This window comes from Chiloscyllium plagiosum, unplaced genomic scaffold (genome assembly GCF_037043375.1).
Source record: "Chiloscyllium plagiosum isolate Xiang-an unplaced genomic scaffold, Cpla_swu_hap1 HiC_scaffold_38, whole genome shotgun sequence".
Taxonomy (NCBI): Eukaryota; Metazoa; Chordata; class Chondrichthyes; order Orectolobiformes; family Hemiscylliidae; genus Chiloscyllium; species Chiloscyllium plagiosum.
In genome coordinates, this window is record NW_028270176.1 from 38,727,018 (window position 1) to 38,743,729 (window position 16,712).

The following is a 16,712-nucleotide window of genomic DNA, read 5'->3' on the forward strand; positions in this document are numbered from 1 at the left end:
CGATATACACTCCTTTGTCCAATTTCTCCTCTCTCTCTCTTTGGGCTCTATTTCCAATCATTTACTCTTTAACCTATACCTTCTGCATATAAACCAACATTTTTTCCTCAGTCACATCAGTTCTGAGGAAGGTTCATAGGATCAGAAATGTTAACTCTGACTTGTCTTCACAGATGCTGCCAGACCTGCTGAGCTTTTCCAGCACTTTCTGGTTGTTGTTTATCATTTCCATCATCCACAATTTTTTCTGGTTTTTATTTAGCGGGAGCTTGTAATTCATGTCAAGCAGCCTACACCGTGTGTTTATAAACCGCCCCAGTACCCACAAACTCCATTTTTCTCCCAGTCTATGCAACTCCCATCACACTCACTGAGTCCCCCCTCACAGTGACACTGCGCCTGCACAGCTCATGGTCACGTGTTGGCCTGCTGGCCACACCCCTCATTCACTTCTATTGGCTGGAGGATCACGCCAACTCTCCTATTGGTCTGCAGCTGCTGTCAATCACCTGGGCCCCATTGTGTCATGTTGGTGGGATCCTCCCATAAGTGTTGGAGGCTGAAGGGTGACCTCATTGAGTTTTATAAAACCATGAGGCGCATGAATGGGATAAATAGACAGGTCCAGAACGAGAGGGCATAGGTTTAAGTTGACAGGGAAAATATTTAAAAGGGACCTAAGGGGCAACTTCTGTCAATCAGAGGTTGCTACATGCATGGAATTTTCGGTCAGGACAAGTGGTGGAGCCTGGTACAATTACACCATCTGAAACGCATCTGAATGGGTATATGAATAGGAAGGGGAGAGAGGGATATATACCAAGTGCTGGCAAATAGGACTTGATTAGGTTAAGAATCTGGTCAGCATGGACGAGTTTGACCGAAGGGTCTGTTTCTGTGCAGTACATCTCCATGGCTCGATGGCTCTGCCCTGGGATGAGCTTCATCATTCACAGTGAATGGGGCATTATCACAGAGCATAGGCGCTGGGGGCTATTCAGCCCATTTGGGCTGTACTCTCTCCCTCTGCAGATGCTGCAAATCTGTCCCAACTCCCCTCCCATCTGTCCATAGCCCTCCAAATCTTTCCTTAAAAAGTTGAATTCCCAATTTGTTTTGACAGTAACTGTTGAATCTGCATTCAGCTGTTGTTCAAACTGTTCCAGATGCTCAGAACTGACTCAGTAAAATAATCTTCTCATTTTTACCTTGCATTATTTGCCAGTTACAGAATGTAGTTACTAAAAATTGTGACAAACTTTCTACTTTCCCCCTCTGTCAACTAAATATCCTGGAGACAAATCTGCTCCTGGTTGAAATCACGACAGGGGGAGGTTGAATAGGCTGGGGCTGTTTTCCCTGGAGTGTCGGAGGCTGAGGGGTGACCTCACAGAGGTACATAAAATCATGAGCGGCATGGATAAGATAAATAAGATAAATAGACAAAGTCTCCTCCCTGGAGTGGGGGCTTCCAGAACTAGAGGGCATAGGTTTAGGGTGGGAGGGGAAAGATATAAAAGAGTCCTGACGGGCAACGTTTACACACAGAGGGTGGTACGTGTATGGAATGAGTGGCCAGAGGAAGCGGTGGAGGCTAGTACAATTGCAACATTTAAAAGGCATCTAGATACTTATATGAATTGGAAAGATTTGGAGGGATATGGGCCGGGTGCTGGAAGGTGGGATAGATTGGGCTGGAATATCTGGTTGGCATGGATGGGTTGGACCGAAGGGTCTGTTTCTGTGCTGTATATCTCTGTGATGAATGACCTTTCAGCCATTTTTTTTAATCCAAACAGCTAGTTCTCCCCGTATTTTATGATGTTGAACTTGCTAACCAGTCTGTTGTTATGTGGAACATCGTGTCTTCCTGAAGTTCAAGTTAATGATGTCCATGCACAAAGCCATGCTGATTCTCCCCAATTATTTGCCTTTCCAATTACATGCAAATCCTGTCCATGAGAATCCCTTCCAACAACTTGCCTGCCACTAACCTCAGGCTCACCGGTCTATAATTTGCTGGCTTTACCTTACCACCTTTCTCAAATAATGGCACACATCTTCCAGCACCTCACCTGTGGTTATTGATGACACAAATATCTCAGGGAGGGGCCCAACAATCACTTCCCTAGCTTCCCACAAATTTCTGGGATACATCTGATCAGGTCCCAGGGATTTATCCACCTTTATCCATTTTAAGACATTCAGAGTATCCTCCTCTGTAACATGGACACTTGCCAAGTTATCACTATTTATTTGTGCAAATTCTCTAGCTTCCATATTGTTTTTCAGTAAAAACCAATGTGTAATATTCATATAGAATCTTTCCAACCTCCTGCTGTTCCATAGTCAGTCTTGTTGATCTTTGAGGGTCCTATTCTCTGCCTGGTTACTCTTTGTCCTTAGTGTATTTCTAGAATCTCTTTGGATTCTCCTTAAACCTATTTCCCAAAGCTATCACTTGTCCCCTTTTTGCCCTCCTGGTTTCCCTCAAGTATTCTCCTACTGTCTCTATACTCCTCCAGGGATCCACTCAAACCCAGCTGTCTGTACCTGCCATATCCCTCCTTCATTTTCTTGACCAGAGCCTCAATCTCTCTCGACAGGCAGCATTCTCTACGCCTCCCAGCCTTGCCCTTAACAGGAACATACTGTCTGCGTACTCTCATTGTCTCATTTTTACAGGCCTATGGAGGCAATGGCAGATGTGGACAGAGAATCAATCATTCTCAGTAAAGAGGAAGTGTTGGGAAAGGTAACAGCCTAAAGGTAAAAGGGGTGCCTGGCCGTGATGGAATGCATCCCAGGGGCTAAAAGAGATGGCCGGGAAAATAGCAAATGTGCTCATAATAATTCGCTAAAATTTGATGGATTCTGGGACGTATCTGACAGATTGGAAAGCTGCAAATGTGATGCCACTATTTATATAATAAAAAAACCCATTAGTTTAACTTCTGTAGTGGGGAAAATGCTTGAACCTCTCAAGGAAGTAGTAGCGAGTTATCTGGGTAGAAACTATCCCATTGAGCAGACAGAGCATGGATTCATGAAAGGCAGCTCATGTTTAACGCATTTACTTGAACTATTTGAGGACATCACAAATGTGATGGACAAGGGGAACCCGGTGGATGTGGTGTATCTGGATTTCCAGAAAGTAATCGACAAGTTGCCACATGAAAGGCTGCTGTATAAGATAAAGGCTGCACGGCGTTATGGGTAATGTATTAGCATGGATATAGGATGGGTTAACCAATAAAAGGTAAAGAATGGGGATAAATAGGCGTTTGGATTAGTGTTGGCACTACAACTGTTTACAATTTACACAAATGTTTTGGAGTTGAGGACCAAGTGTACGGTGTCAAAGTTCAGATTTGATACAAAGATGAGGTAGAGCAATGTGTGCAGAGGCCACGGTAAGTCTGCACAGGGATACAGATAGGTTGAGTGAGTGGGTAAGGATCTGGCAGATGGAGGACAATGTTGGGAAATGTGGGGTCATCCATTTTGGTCGAACTAACAGCAAACTGGATGATGAAATGGTGAAAACTTGCAGCATGCTGCTGTGCAGAGGGAGCTGGGTGTCTTTGTGCATGAATCACAGGAAGTTGGTTTGCAGGTGCAGCAGGTAATTAAGGCAGTGAACGGAATATTGTGCTTCCTTGCTAGAGGGATGGTTATGCTGCAGCTGTACAGGGTGCTGGGGAGGCCACACCTGGAGTACTGTGTACAGGTTTGATCTCCTTACTTCAGCAAAGATGTACTGGCACTGGAGGGGGTGCAGAGGAGGGTCACTAGTTTGGGCTGGAGTTGAGAGGGTTGGTGTATGTGGAGAGATTGAGAAAACTGGTTCTATACTCATTGCAATTTAGAAGAATGGGAGGTTGGATGGGGAAAAAAACAAAATTATGATGGGAGTAAGTAAGATAGAAGCAGGGAGTTTATTTTCACCAGGGATGGGTGAAACTAGAGAACATAGCGTCAAAATAAGGTGGAGCAGATTTAGGACTGAGTTCAGGAGTAACTTCTTCAGCTAAAGGGTTGTGAATCTGTGGAATTCGCTGCTGAGTGAAGCAGCTGAGCTATCAATTTTATTTCCCTTTAAAGCAAAAGGTAGATTTGTGAACAGGAAAGGAATTAAGGGTTATGGTGAGAGAGCCAGGAATGTGGAGCTGAGGCCATGAAAACATCAGCCCTGATCTTTTTGAATGGCAGAGCAGGTTTGAGGGGTCAGATGAAAGTTTTTGCCTTGTGCCATCAAAATTGACCTTTGAAAAGTTAAGTTTCTAAAATGGACAATCTGGTCTATTATTTTCTGTAACTATTTTAAAACCAGTAGAATTATCAGAGAATCCCAGAATCCCAACAGTGTGGAATGAGACCATTCGGACCATCACATCGATACTGACGCTCAGAGCCTCCTAACCTCCCCCTGTAATGTTGCATTTTCCAGGGCCACCCAACCTACACATCCCCGAACACTACGGGAAATTCAGCCTGGATAATCCAATCTACCCTGCACATCTTTGCACTGTGGGAGCAAACCAGAGAACCCGGATGAAATCCACGCAGAAAACCCCAATAAGGTGATCATCCCTTTCTTATTTCCCAGTTCCACCCAAATAACTTCACTGGACGTACTCCCATGAATATCCTCCCTAAGCACAAACATAATGCTATCCCTAATCAAAAACGCTACTCCCCCTCCTCTCTTGGCCCTGTTTCTATTCTTCCTATAGCATCTATATTCTGAAACATTAAGCTGCCAGTCCTATCCATCCCTGAGCCACATTTCTGTAATACCCATAATATCCCAGTGCCATGTTCAAAACCATACCCTAAGCCCATCTGCCTTCCCTGTCAGGCCTCTTGCATTGAAATAAATGCAGTGTAACTACTCAGTCTGACCTCATCCTCTGCTTTGCCCTTGCCTGCCTTGACTATTTGACCTCAGAACTGTACCAGCCTCAGACATACCTCTTTTCTCACTATCTATTTGCAATCACACCCACTCCCTCACTGGTTTAATGCCTCCTGAGTGGCATTAACAAATCTCCCTGCCCAGATATTAGACACCTTCCAAATCAGGTACAATCCATCCTTCTTATGCAGGTCAACTCTACTCCAGAGGAGATCACAATGATCCAAAAATGTGAATCATTTTCCCCTGCACCAGCTCCTTAGCAACTCATCCAGCACCTCCTCCTCTGTAATATGGACATTTTTCAAGATGTCACCATTTATTTCCCCACATTCTATATCGCCCATGTACTTCTTCACAGTAAACACTGATGCAAAGTACTTGTTTCCCTATCTCGCCCATCGCCTGAAGCCCCACACAAAGACTGCCTTGCTGATCTCTATTTTCTCCTAGTTAGCCTTTTGTTCTTAATGTATTTATAAAAGCCCTTTGGATTATCCTTAACCCTATTCGCCAAAGCTATCTCACGTCCCCTTTTTGCCTCCTGATTTCCCTCTTAATTATACTCCTACTGCCTTTATACTTGAAGGACTTTTGGATTGGAATAAATGCAAAATATTACATCCTGACAAAACAAACGAGGGTAGGACTTACACTCAATAAAAGTAGGGCCTTGAGTAGTGATATGGGAACGAAAACACCGAGGGCTTCACGTCTTGGAAGTTTGTGTCACATGTAGACAGGGTGGTTAAGAAGGTGCTTAGCACACTTACCTTCATTGTTCAGACCTTTGAGTACAGGAGTTGGGACGTTATGTTGAGAATGTACAAGACGTTGGGGAGGCCTCTTCTGGAATACTCTGTCCAGTTCTGGTTGTGCTTTTATAGGAAGGATATTATTAAATTGGAGCAGGTTCAGAAGAGATTTACCTGCATGTTGCCATGAATGGAGGGATTGTGTTCTAAGGAGAGGCTGGATAGGCTGGGAATTTTTTTCACTGGCGTGCACAAGGTTGAGGGGTGACCTTATTAGAGGTTTATAAAATCAAAAAAAAGAGTGTAGATAAGGTGAATAGCCGGGGGAGAGGGGGATTCAAAACTCGGGTGCATCCATTTTGAGAAGAAATGAGAAAGGTTTGAGAAAAGACATGAGGGTTTTCAAAAAATATATACGTGTGGAATGAATTTTCAGAGGAAGTGGTAGCTGTGAATACAATTACAATATTTAAAATACATTCAGATAAGTACATAAATAGGAAATATTTGGATGGATGTGGACCAAGCGGAGGCAGGTACAATTCGTTCAGTTTGGAATTATAGTTGGCATAGACTGGTTGGACCTCAGGGCCTGTTTCCTTGCTGTATAACATTATGACTCTAACCCTTACTAACTCTAAATTCCTCCATCCTCAACTCTCCCGATCACTGTCACCTCATCCAGCCTCACAACTCTTCCTTATTTATATAACTCCTCACCAGCCACAGAACGCTCCCTATCTCATGTCCTCCAGTTTCTCAAATCTCTGCGACATGTGCCTTTCTTTAGTTCCAGCCTTGAGGATGCCCTCATTCACTCCGATTGGTTGGAAGACAAACTGGTACGACCTGGTCCTCCAGTACGGCCCTCTGCCCCCTATTGGCCTGCGCTGACATCAATCACACGAGACCCATTGTGAGGTGAGTAGTGGGATCCTCCCTCTATCTGCCATGGGATGAGGTTCATCATTCAGTGAATGGTGCAGTATCACAGAGCACAGGGGCTGGGGGCTATTCAGCCCGTTGGGACTGTACTCTCTCCCTCTGGAGATGCTGCACATCTGTCCCAATTCCCTTCCCATTTGCCCATAGCCCCCCAAATCTTCCCCAAAAAAGTAAAATTCCAAATCTGTTTATGAATAACTGCTGAGTCTGTGTCCAGCTGCCAATCAGACTGTTCCAGATGCTCAGACCTTACTGAATAAAATAATGTTCACATGTTCACATATTATTTGCCAATTACCTGAAAATAGTTACAAAAATTGTGACATTGTTCAAAATTCCCTTCTCTCTGCAAATTAAATATCCTAGACACAAATTTGCAGCTGGTCAAAATCACTGCTTAACCTTCTCAGCTCCAAATACAATTATCTGTGCTTCTGCTAGCTCTCTACAAAAGAGGAACACATCTTATTTTCATTTATTCGTGTCATAGAGATGTACAGCACAGAAACAGACCTTTGGTCCAATTTGTCCATGCCAACTAGGAATCCTAAACTAATGGAATCCTATTCCCAGCTATTGATCCCTATCCCTCGAAACCCTTCCTATTCATTACCCAATCAGATGCCTTTCAAATGTTGTAATTGTATCAGCCTCCACTACTTCATCTGGCAGCTCATCCAATACACACACCACACACAGCTTGAAAATTTTGCTCCTCAGATCCCTTTTAAATCTTTGCTCTCTTGACTTAAGCCCATGTGATCTTGTTTTGGAACCACCTAACCTGGGGGGGAAAGACCCTGGCTGTTCACCTTATCCATGCCCCTCATGATTTTACAAATCTACATGAAGTCACCTCTCAGTCTTTGACTCTCCAGGGAAATTACCCCCAGCCTCTCTTTGTAGCCCAAATCCTCCAACCCTGGCAAAGTCTTTGTCAATCTTGTCTGAACTCTTTCAAGATTCAGAACATCCTTCCCAGAACAGGGGATTTTGAACTTAAAACAGAATTCCTGAAATGGCTTAATCAATGTCCTGTCCAGCCACAATATGATGCCCCAGCTTCTGTATTCAATGCATCGACCAATAAATATAAGCATACCAAACACCACCTTCACTAGTCTGCCTATCTGCGACTCTACTTTCAACGAACAATGAATCTGAACTCCATGGTATCTTTGTTCAGCAACACTCCGAAGGACTTTACCATTAAGTGTATAAATCCTGCCCTGATTTGCCTTTCCAAAATGCAGCACCTCGCATTTGTCTACATTGAACTCCGTCTGCCATTCTTTGCTCCAATGGCCCATCTGATCAAGATCCTGTTGTATTCTGAACTAACCTTCTTCGCTGTCCACTACACCTCCAATTTTGGTGTCTTCTGTAAAACCACTGACTATATCTCATATATTCACATCCACATCATTTATTTGAGAACCGAATATCCATTCCTGCAGCACACTGCTGCTCACACGCCTCCAGTCCGCAAAGCAACCCTCCATCACCACCCTCTGCCTCCTACCTTCAAGCCAGTTTTGTATCCAAATGGCTAGTTCTCCCAACATTCCATGTTATCTAACCTTGCTAACCAGTCTGCTTTGTGGAACATCGTTCAGTGTCCATATAGACAGCGTCCACAGTCTGTCTTCATCAATCATCTTTGTCACATCTTCAAAAAAACTCAATCAAGTTAGAAAGAGAGAATTACTCACACAAAATCATGTTGACTATCCTTAATCTTTCCTGGTCTTTCCAAATACATGTAAATCCTATCCCTCATAATCCCTTCCAACAACTTGCCTACCACTGACTTCAGACTGCCTGTTCTCTTGTTCCCTGGCCTTTCCTTACCACCTTTTTAAAATAACAACACCTGTCTTCCAGCACGTCACCTGTCACAAACGATGATATAAATACCTCAGGGAGGGGCACTGCTTTCCTAGCTTTCCACAAATTTCTGGGATACACCTGATCAGGACCCAGGGATTTATCCACCTTGATGCCATTTAAGACATCCAGTACCACCTCCTCTGTAACATGGACACTTTTCAAGTTATCACTGTTGTTAACTATCAAGTTCTCCAAACTCTCCAGAAAAGAGTAGCATAGTATCTCTCCCACCTCCTGTTGTTCCACAGATGGCCTTCTTGGTCTTTAAGAAGTTGTATTCTTTGTCTGTTTTTTTCTTTTATCCTTGATATATTTGTAGAATCGCTTTGGATTCTACTTAAACCATTTCCTAGAGATATTTCATGTTCCCTTTTTGCTCATCTGATTTCCCTTGAGTATATTTCTGTAAAAACATGAACCTGTCTTCCCAATTCCTCCGCCTCTACCATATCTGCTTCCAGGAGAAGCAATTCCAATCCAGGACATCCCAGAAAGGATTCCTATTTCAAGGATTGCATTTCCCTCCCACGTGATCAAAAATTCCCTCCAATGCATATCCTCCACTTCCCGTACCTCCACCTTCCCCCCCCCCCCCCCCCCCACCCCTCCAACCACAATAAGAATATAATCCACCGGTCCTCACCTGCCACCCCACGAATCTCCAGATACAGCGCATTAACCTCTGCAATTTCCGCTACCTACAGTCAGACCCCACCACCAGGCATATATTTCCCTCCCCAGCCCTTTCTATGTTCCACAGAGACCATGGGATATTTGGTGCTGCTGTGCTGCCCCACTGATACCTCAGTCACTCACCCTGCCCAATGGTCTAGTGATACTATCGCTAGATGGATAATCCAGACACCCAGATAACGTTCTGGGGTTCAGAGTTTGGATCCCGTCACAGCAGACAGTGGAATGTGAATTCAATAAAAATGTGGAAGTAAGAATCTATTAAAGACCATGAGTCCATTGTTGATTGTTGCGAAAAACAAACAAACATGAGATTCACTAATATCCTTCAGGGAAGGAATCTGCCATCCTTACCTGGTCTGGCCTGCATGTGACTCCAGACCCACAGCAACGTGGTTGAATCTTAACTGCCCTTGAGGCCCAGCCAGTGACACGCTCATCCTGTGAATGAATTTTAAAAAGTCTTGTATACAATCATACTATTCTTACAGATAAGTGATCTGTTCGTAAATTTGCTTCTCAATTCCCGGCTGACTATTTATTTCTCAGTTTCACCTGCACAACTTGCCTGGATGTACTTCCAGGAATATCCTCCTGAAGCCCAGCCATAATGTTATCCCTCATCAAAACCACCTCACCCCCCTGCTCTGTTGCCCCCTTTCTATCCTTGCTATAGCATCTATACCTTGGAACATTAAGCTGCTGGTCCTAATCATTCCTAAGTCATACCTCTGTAATTGCTGTAATATCCCAGTGCCATGTTCAAAACCATACCCTGAGCTCCTCTGCCCGAACTATCGGGCCTCCTGCATTGAAATAAATGCAGTGTAACTGCTCAGTCCGACCTCATTCTGTGCCTTGCCCTTGCCTGCCTTGACTGTTTGACGCCTGAACTGTCCCAGCCTCAGACTTGGCTCTTTCCTCACTCTTTTGAGTTTACCTCCATTCCTTCACTGGTTTAATGCCTCCTGAATAGCAGTAGCAACTCTTCCCTTTCAGTGCAGGTACAATCCATCCTTCTGATGGAGGTCAATTCTACCCCACAAGAGATTCGAATGATCCAAAAATGTGAACTCTTCTATTCCTATGTCATTGATACCAATAAACAACAGCCTCCCCTCAAAATGGTTATTCTCCCCTTTAAGAATATTCTGCTCCCTCTCTGAGGCATCCTTGTACAAAAATTACACATTCGAATAATAAACCTTACACTCATCACATCATTATAAAATGATTACATAACACATGATGGTTTGGGGAGACCTTTTGAGAGAATGTGATGATTCAAAGGAGAATTTTTAAGCAGCAAAAGGGATTGATCTGGAACGCAATACTCACAATGCGAATATCCAGGTAATGATGTACTGAGTAATTCAGAGTTTGGCAGAACATTTACTGAGATTACCATCTGAATGTCCACCTGTAATATCCTGTAATACAAGTTTATAAAATCTGTCACTCTCAGTTCAAGTTAGAAACCCACACCATCCCCTCCTCCTGGCGCAGGATTACTGTACATAGTTACAACATGTCATCAGGAAGGGGAATGGAATGTTTTGTTTAGAGGGTTTTCAGTATGAGAGTTTGGAGTATATACCTGAGAGTAATGTGAGGAATTGGTGGTGAGACCACCATATCTGGAGTAAAGTGAGCAGATTTAGTCCCTTTAGAGAAGGAAATGTGTCACTTTATTGGAGGCATTTCAGGGAAGATTCACTAGTAGAAAGTGCGGACTCAGATGCTGGAGATCAGAGCTGAAAAATGTGTTGCTGGAAACGCGCAGTCGGTCAGGCAGCATCCAAGCAGAAGGAGAATCAACGTTTTGGGCATAAGCTGAAGAAGGGCGTATGCCCGAAACATTGGTTCTCCTGCTCCTTGGATGCTGCCTGACCTGCTGTGCTTTTCCAGCAACACATTTTTCAGCAGGGAAGATTCACTGGGATGATCCCTGGTTTGGAGGGATTATCTTTTAAATAAAGGCTGAACAGGTTGGGACTCTACTCACTGGATTTTGGAGAAAGAGAGGTGATCTCATTGAGACAGATGTGATTCTTAAGGGGTTTGACAGGATAAATACTGAGTGGATGTTTCTGAATGTAAATACTGAAAAGGGAGTCTGGAACCAGATTCTGGGTCAGTCGCGGAATCAAGGGTTCTGCTTCAGATTCATCAAGTTTAAGGCAACACAGAGGCGGGTAAGGGGTTTCAGTAGCAATGGAGCTGGGGTGAGGTGGAGACAAACAATGTTTAAGAGATTGGAATTCCCGGTGTTTGGGATTGTGCAGATGTATGATCAGAAGGTCACCTTGGGGTCAAATATAACAGCAATATTGTGAAGAACGTATTTCTGCCTCAGACAGTTACCAGGGAGAGGGAGAGGCTCAGCAGTAAGAGAACGGAATTTGGAATAACAACTGAAGGCAATGGGTTTAACCGTTACAATGTTTCATTGGAGGAAACTGCAGCTAATCGAGTAGTGGGAATGTGAGAAGCAGTTTGGTAACTGAGTAAGAGTGGAACAATGGAGAGGGATGGTGGGGAGGGAGAGTTGGACAGTGTCAGTGTACATGTGAAACCTAACATGGTGCTTTTTCAGAATGTCAACTCCTGGCAGTATGTAGGTGAGATACAGGAGAGAGCAAGGATAGATACTGGAGAGACACCAAATGCAAGGAATTCAGAAAGGAAAGAGAGAGTGGAAATGGAGCAGGATTTTCCAAAAACCATGAGGTCAAAAGGAAGTTTTTCAAAGAAGGGGAGAGAAGGGCATAACCAGAAAAGACCAACAAACAGAACAAGGAACACTATCTGTGAATCGGTGAGGAGGAGGAGGAGACAGAGTGTTGGAAAGTCTGTGGTTTAGCAAGCTTTGGGTAAATTGTAAAGATGAGCTCTGATAAGGCTTAACAAGAGACTGGAGAAAGGTGTAGGTTTAGGACAAAAACCAGGAACACCACGTGAGGCAGTTTGGCTCAGTGGGCTAGTGGGAGGGAGGGAAGCAGCAGATCGGATTATCTCAGTCATGGTGACAGAGAAACTCCATGTGCTCCTCACTCATGTTATTGGAGGGGAGGATAGAGGAGACAGGATGATGGACAATGTTTACAAGAAACAAATCCAGGGTTAGTGATATTTAAAATGAGTGAACAAACCTGATGTATTTAGCTTTTATCCAGAATATTAAAACAAATGACTGAAGTCCTGGTTCGAATCCCGTCTTGGCAGATGGTAGAATCTGAATTCACGAAAAAATAACTGGAATTAGGAATCTCCTGATTTCCATGAAACCATTGTCAATGGTAAAAAAAAATCCTGCCAACCTGACAGCAGCCCAGCCAGCTACTCACTGTACTAATCACTGCAAAGTCTCAACACAGGAATGAAACTGGATGGACCATGTGGCATCTAACAAGGCACCAGAAATTACAACCACAGAATCAGCCCTCTCGATGGTGCAACGTCCTCCTCACTAACAACTAGTTTTTGATGCCAAAATGTGGAGAGCTGTACCTCAGACTAGTCAAGAAGCAGCCTGACAGTCATATTCACAGAATCATCCCTTACAGACAATGACCAGACACCACCATCACCATCCGAGATATCGAGAGTGTGGTGCTGGAAAAGCACAACAGTCAGGCAGCATCAGAGGAGCAGGAGAATCGACGTTTTGCGCCTCAGCCCTTCATCAGTCTGATCTGGTGTGCTTTTCCAGCACCACACTCTCGACTCTGACCTCCAGCATTTGCAGTCTTCAATTTCTCCTAAAATCTCTGGATATGTCCTGTCCCACTGGCAGCACAGACCAGACAGAGGTGGTGGCACAGTGGTGTACAGACAGGGAGGATTCTCCCTGGGAGTCTCATGGCTCCTGCTGATTACCACGTTCGGTCCTCCCTTGGCTGATTAATCACTTCTCCTTCATGTTGAACAACATTTGGAGGAAGCACTGAGGCAACAAAATGGTGTCAAACGTACTCTGGGTACAGGATTTCAATGTCCACAATCGAGACTAGTTCTGCAACAGAATTACTGACTGAACTGGCCAGGTCCTAAAGGACATAGCTGCTCACCTGAGTCTGCAGCGGGTGGTGAGGGAACCAACAAGAGGGAAAAACATACTTGATCTCATTGTTATGAATTGACCAGCTGCAGATACGTCTGGCCATGACAGTATCGGTAAGAACGACCATCACACGTTCCTTTTGGAGACAATGCCTTGCCTTAAAGTTGAGAAAACCTCCACAGTGTTGAGTGGCACTATCACCGTTCTAAATGGGACAGACTTCAAAGAGATGTAGGATATCAAACAGGGTATCTATGAGGTACTGTGGGACATCAACAGCAGCAGAACTGTACTCCAGCACAATCTGTAATCTCATGGGTTTGTACATCCTGCACTCACCCATCACAATGGACAGTAAAGGAGGGCATGCCATGAGCAGCACCAGGCAGTCCTAAAAACGAAGTGCTAATCTGGTGAAGCTATCAAACAGAATTACCTGCATATCAAACAGCATCAGCAGCAAGCAACAGAGCTAAGTGATCCAACATCCAATGGAACAGATCGGTGCTCTGCAGTTCTGCAACACCCAGTTGTGAACGGTGATGGACAATTAAACAACTCACTGGTGGAAGCATCACAGAAATCCCCTCCCTTACTAATGGAGGGGCCTCGCACATCCATGCACCAGATAAGATGACAGCATTTGCAGCAATCTTCAGCCAGAAGTGCAAAGTGGGATGATCCATCTCAGCCTTCTCCAGTGGTTTCCAACATCACAGATGTGAGTTTTAATCCAGTTCGATTCAGTTTGAATAACATCAAGAAATGGTTAAGCAGTGCAAAGGTTACGGGCCCTGCCAATATTCTGGCAATAATACTGATGGTTTGTGCTCCAGAACTTGCCACCCACCAAGTCACGTACCGTTCCAGCACTGGCATCTACCGACAATGTGGAACATTGCCCAGGGATGTTCAACACAAAAACACAGGGCAATCCAACCCAGGCATTTTCCCTCCAACAGTCTACACTCGATCAGCTGTAAAGTGATGGAAGATGTCATCACCAGGGCTACCAAGCAGCAGCTACTCTGCAACAGTTAGCTGAGCGACACTCACTTTAGGCTCTAGCAGGGCCACTCAGCTCCCGATTGTGTTACCGCCCTGATTCACAACCTGACAACCAGCTGAATCCCAGAGGTGAGGCGAGGGTGATAGCTCAGTCCCACTCCAAGATCACTATTTCTAGCTGATTCTACCCTTGTCTCAGCTCATATACTTTTATCCACATTGTGTTATCTCTAGACTTCATTATCTAAATTCACTCCCTGGCCAGCTTCCCACATTCAACCTCCCTGTAACCTCAAGAACATCTAAATATTTGCTTGTTGATTCATCAAAAGTCTCCTATTCATAAGCAACAACATAGAGTCATAGAGATGTACAGCATGGAAACAGACCCTTCGGTCCAATCCGTCCATGCCAACCAGATATCCCAACCCAGTCTAGTCCCACCTGCCAGCATGTGCCCAATATCCCTCAATTTAAATTTCTCACACTTGATTTAATTCCTGGCTGTGATAATCCCTAGCTCCCTGTACCACACACACTTTGAGACCTCGACAACCCATTTTCTTTGAGACTCCCAACCATTTGTTAATTCATTACTTCATCTGTGTGGCTGTTTCTACAGTTGCTGAAGCAGCATTGTCTGAAATTCGCAACCAAAATCTCACAGGTCTGCTTTCCACCTTTAAGACATCCCTCAAAACCTGCTTTTGGTCACCTGACCTAATATCTCCATCTCTGGCCTTATGTCTAAAGTTCTCAATAGTATTTTTGTGAAATTATAAGCATGATAATAAAAATACAAACTGTTGTTGATTTGACATTATTTTCAAATCATCACTGTTGCTGTAATGAATACTCTGTAATGTCTCTTACCCAACCACATTGTAGGAGCACCTTCACCACACAAACTGCAGCTGTACAAGAAAGTCAAACATCACCCTCTCCACAGGCAACAGGGCTTTGGCATTAATCACTGGTATCTGTGGAAGGAGAAACACAGTTGATGTTTCAGGGAGTGTAAAATGGATTACAGGGAATGAAAATGGTGCAGAATTTGATAGTCAGAAATGGAAGGAAAATACACTTGCTTGTTGGAAAAAAGAATTCTTGACTGTCAAAAATATTCAAGAAAAAAGTAATCTGATAATAGAGCAGCACATGATCAGGTGCTGGGCCGCAATGAAAAACTCATTTGCAAAGTGTCTATAAAAGTAATAATACAGTAGTAAACAGGCCAAAAATACACCCATGGTTCGAGACTGAGGAAGCTAGATATTGACAAAGTGGTCATGAGGGAGCCCAGAGGTGAATCAGAGCAGTATTGGCTGCTGTGATCCCAATGACTCTATACCAGAGAAAGGCTGCACATGCGCCTGGCTGCACCTTGCCCCCTACAAAGATGGCGATTCCGCACATGTCCAGTGAATCATTGTCCCGAATAAAGATGGCAGCCGCGCTGAGGCCATTCCCCATTTACTGCAAATACGGGACTGGGACGTTCAAATTTGTGTTTTCCGACGTGCACAATTTGTTTGTAAAACCTCTCCGCTCATAGCAACACAATTTTTCTCCCGTTTCCCTGTTTATTTCTTTCCTTACCGTATCCTTTCTCTCCATAACTTCCCGAACATTCATCACAGCAGCTCTGCGCCGCGCGCGAGGGTGATCACATGGTTTAGTTTAGCTCCGCCCTTCATTCACTTTGATTGGTTGGAGGACCAACAGTTGAAACTTTATTGCTGGAACAGCACAGCAGGTCAGGCAGCATCCAGGGAACAGGAGATTCGACGTTTCGGGCACAGGCCCTTCTTCAGGAATGAGCAGAGAGTGTTCAGCAGGCGAAGATAAAAGGTAGGGAGGAGGGACTTGGAGGAGGGGCGTTGGAAATGTGATAGGTGGAAAGAGGTCAAGGTGAGGGTGATAGGTCGGAGTAGGATGGAGGCGGAGAGGTCAAGAAGAAGACTGCAGGTCAGGAACACTTATGGGAGGATCCCACCAACATGACACAATGGGGCCCAGGTGATTGACAGCAGCTGCAGGCCAATAGGAGAGTTGGCGTGATCCTCCAGCCAATAGAAGTGAATGAGGGGTGTGGCCAGCAGGCCAACACGTGACCATGAGCTGTGCAGGCGCAGTGTCACTGTGAGGGGGGACTCAGTGAGTGTGATGGGAGTTGCATAGACTGGGAGAAAAATGGAGTTTGTGGGTACTGGGGCGGTTTATAAACACACGGTGTAGGCTGCTTGACATGAATTACAAGCTCCCGCTAAATAAAAACCAGAAAAAATTGTGGATGATGGAAATGATAAACAACAACCAGAAAGTGCTGGAAAAGCTCAGCAGGTCTGGCAGCATCTGTGAAGACAAGTCAGAGTTAACATTTCTGATCCTATGAACCGTCCTCAGAACTGATGTGACTGAGGAAAAAATGTTGGTTTAT

General features: G+C 44.4%; 1 long non-coding RNA gene across 1 annotated transcript; it reads right to left on the reverse strand.

Moving 5' to 3' along the window:
• Window positions 1-10,533: 10,533 nt before the first annotated feature.
• LOC148139438 (uncharacterized) lies at window positions 10,534-16,295 on the reverse strand. Its single transcript, XR_015753669.1, has 4 exons — window positions 15,872-16,295; window positions 15,146-15,252; window positions 12,354-12,436; window positions 10,534-10,631 (listed from the first exon to the last, which is right to left on the reverse strand). It is a non-coding gene; the product is annotated as an uncharacterized LOC148139438 (long non-coding RNA).
• Between the last annotated feature and the right edge of the window lie 417 nt (window positions 16,296-16,712).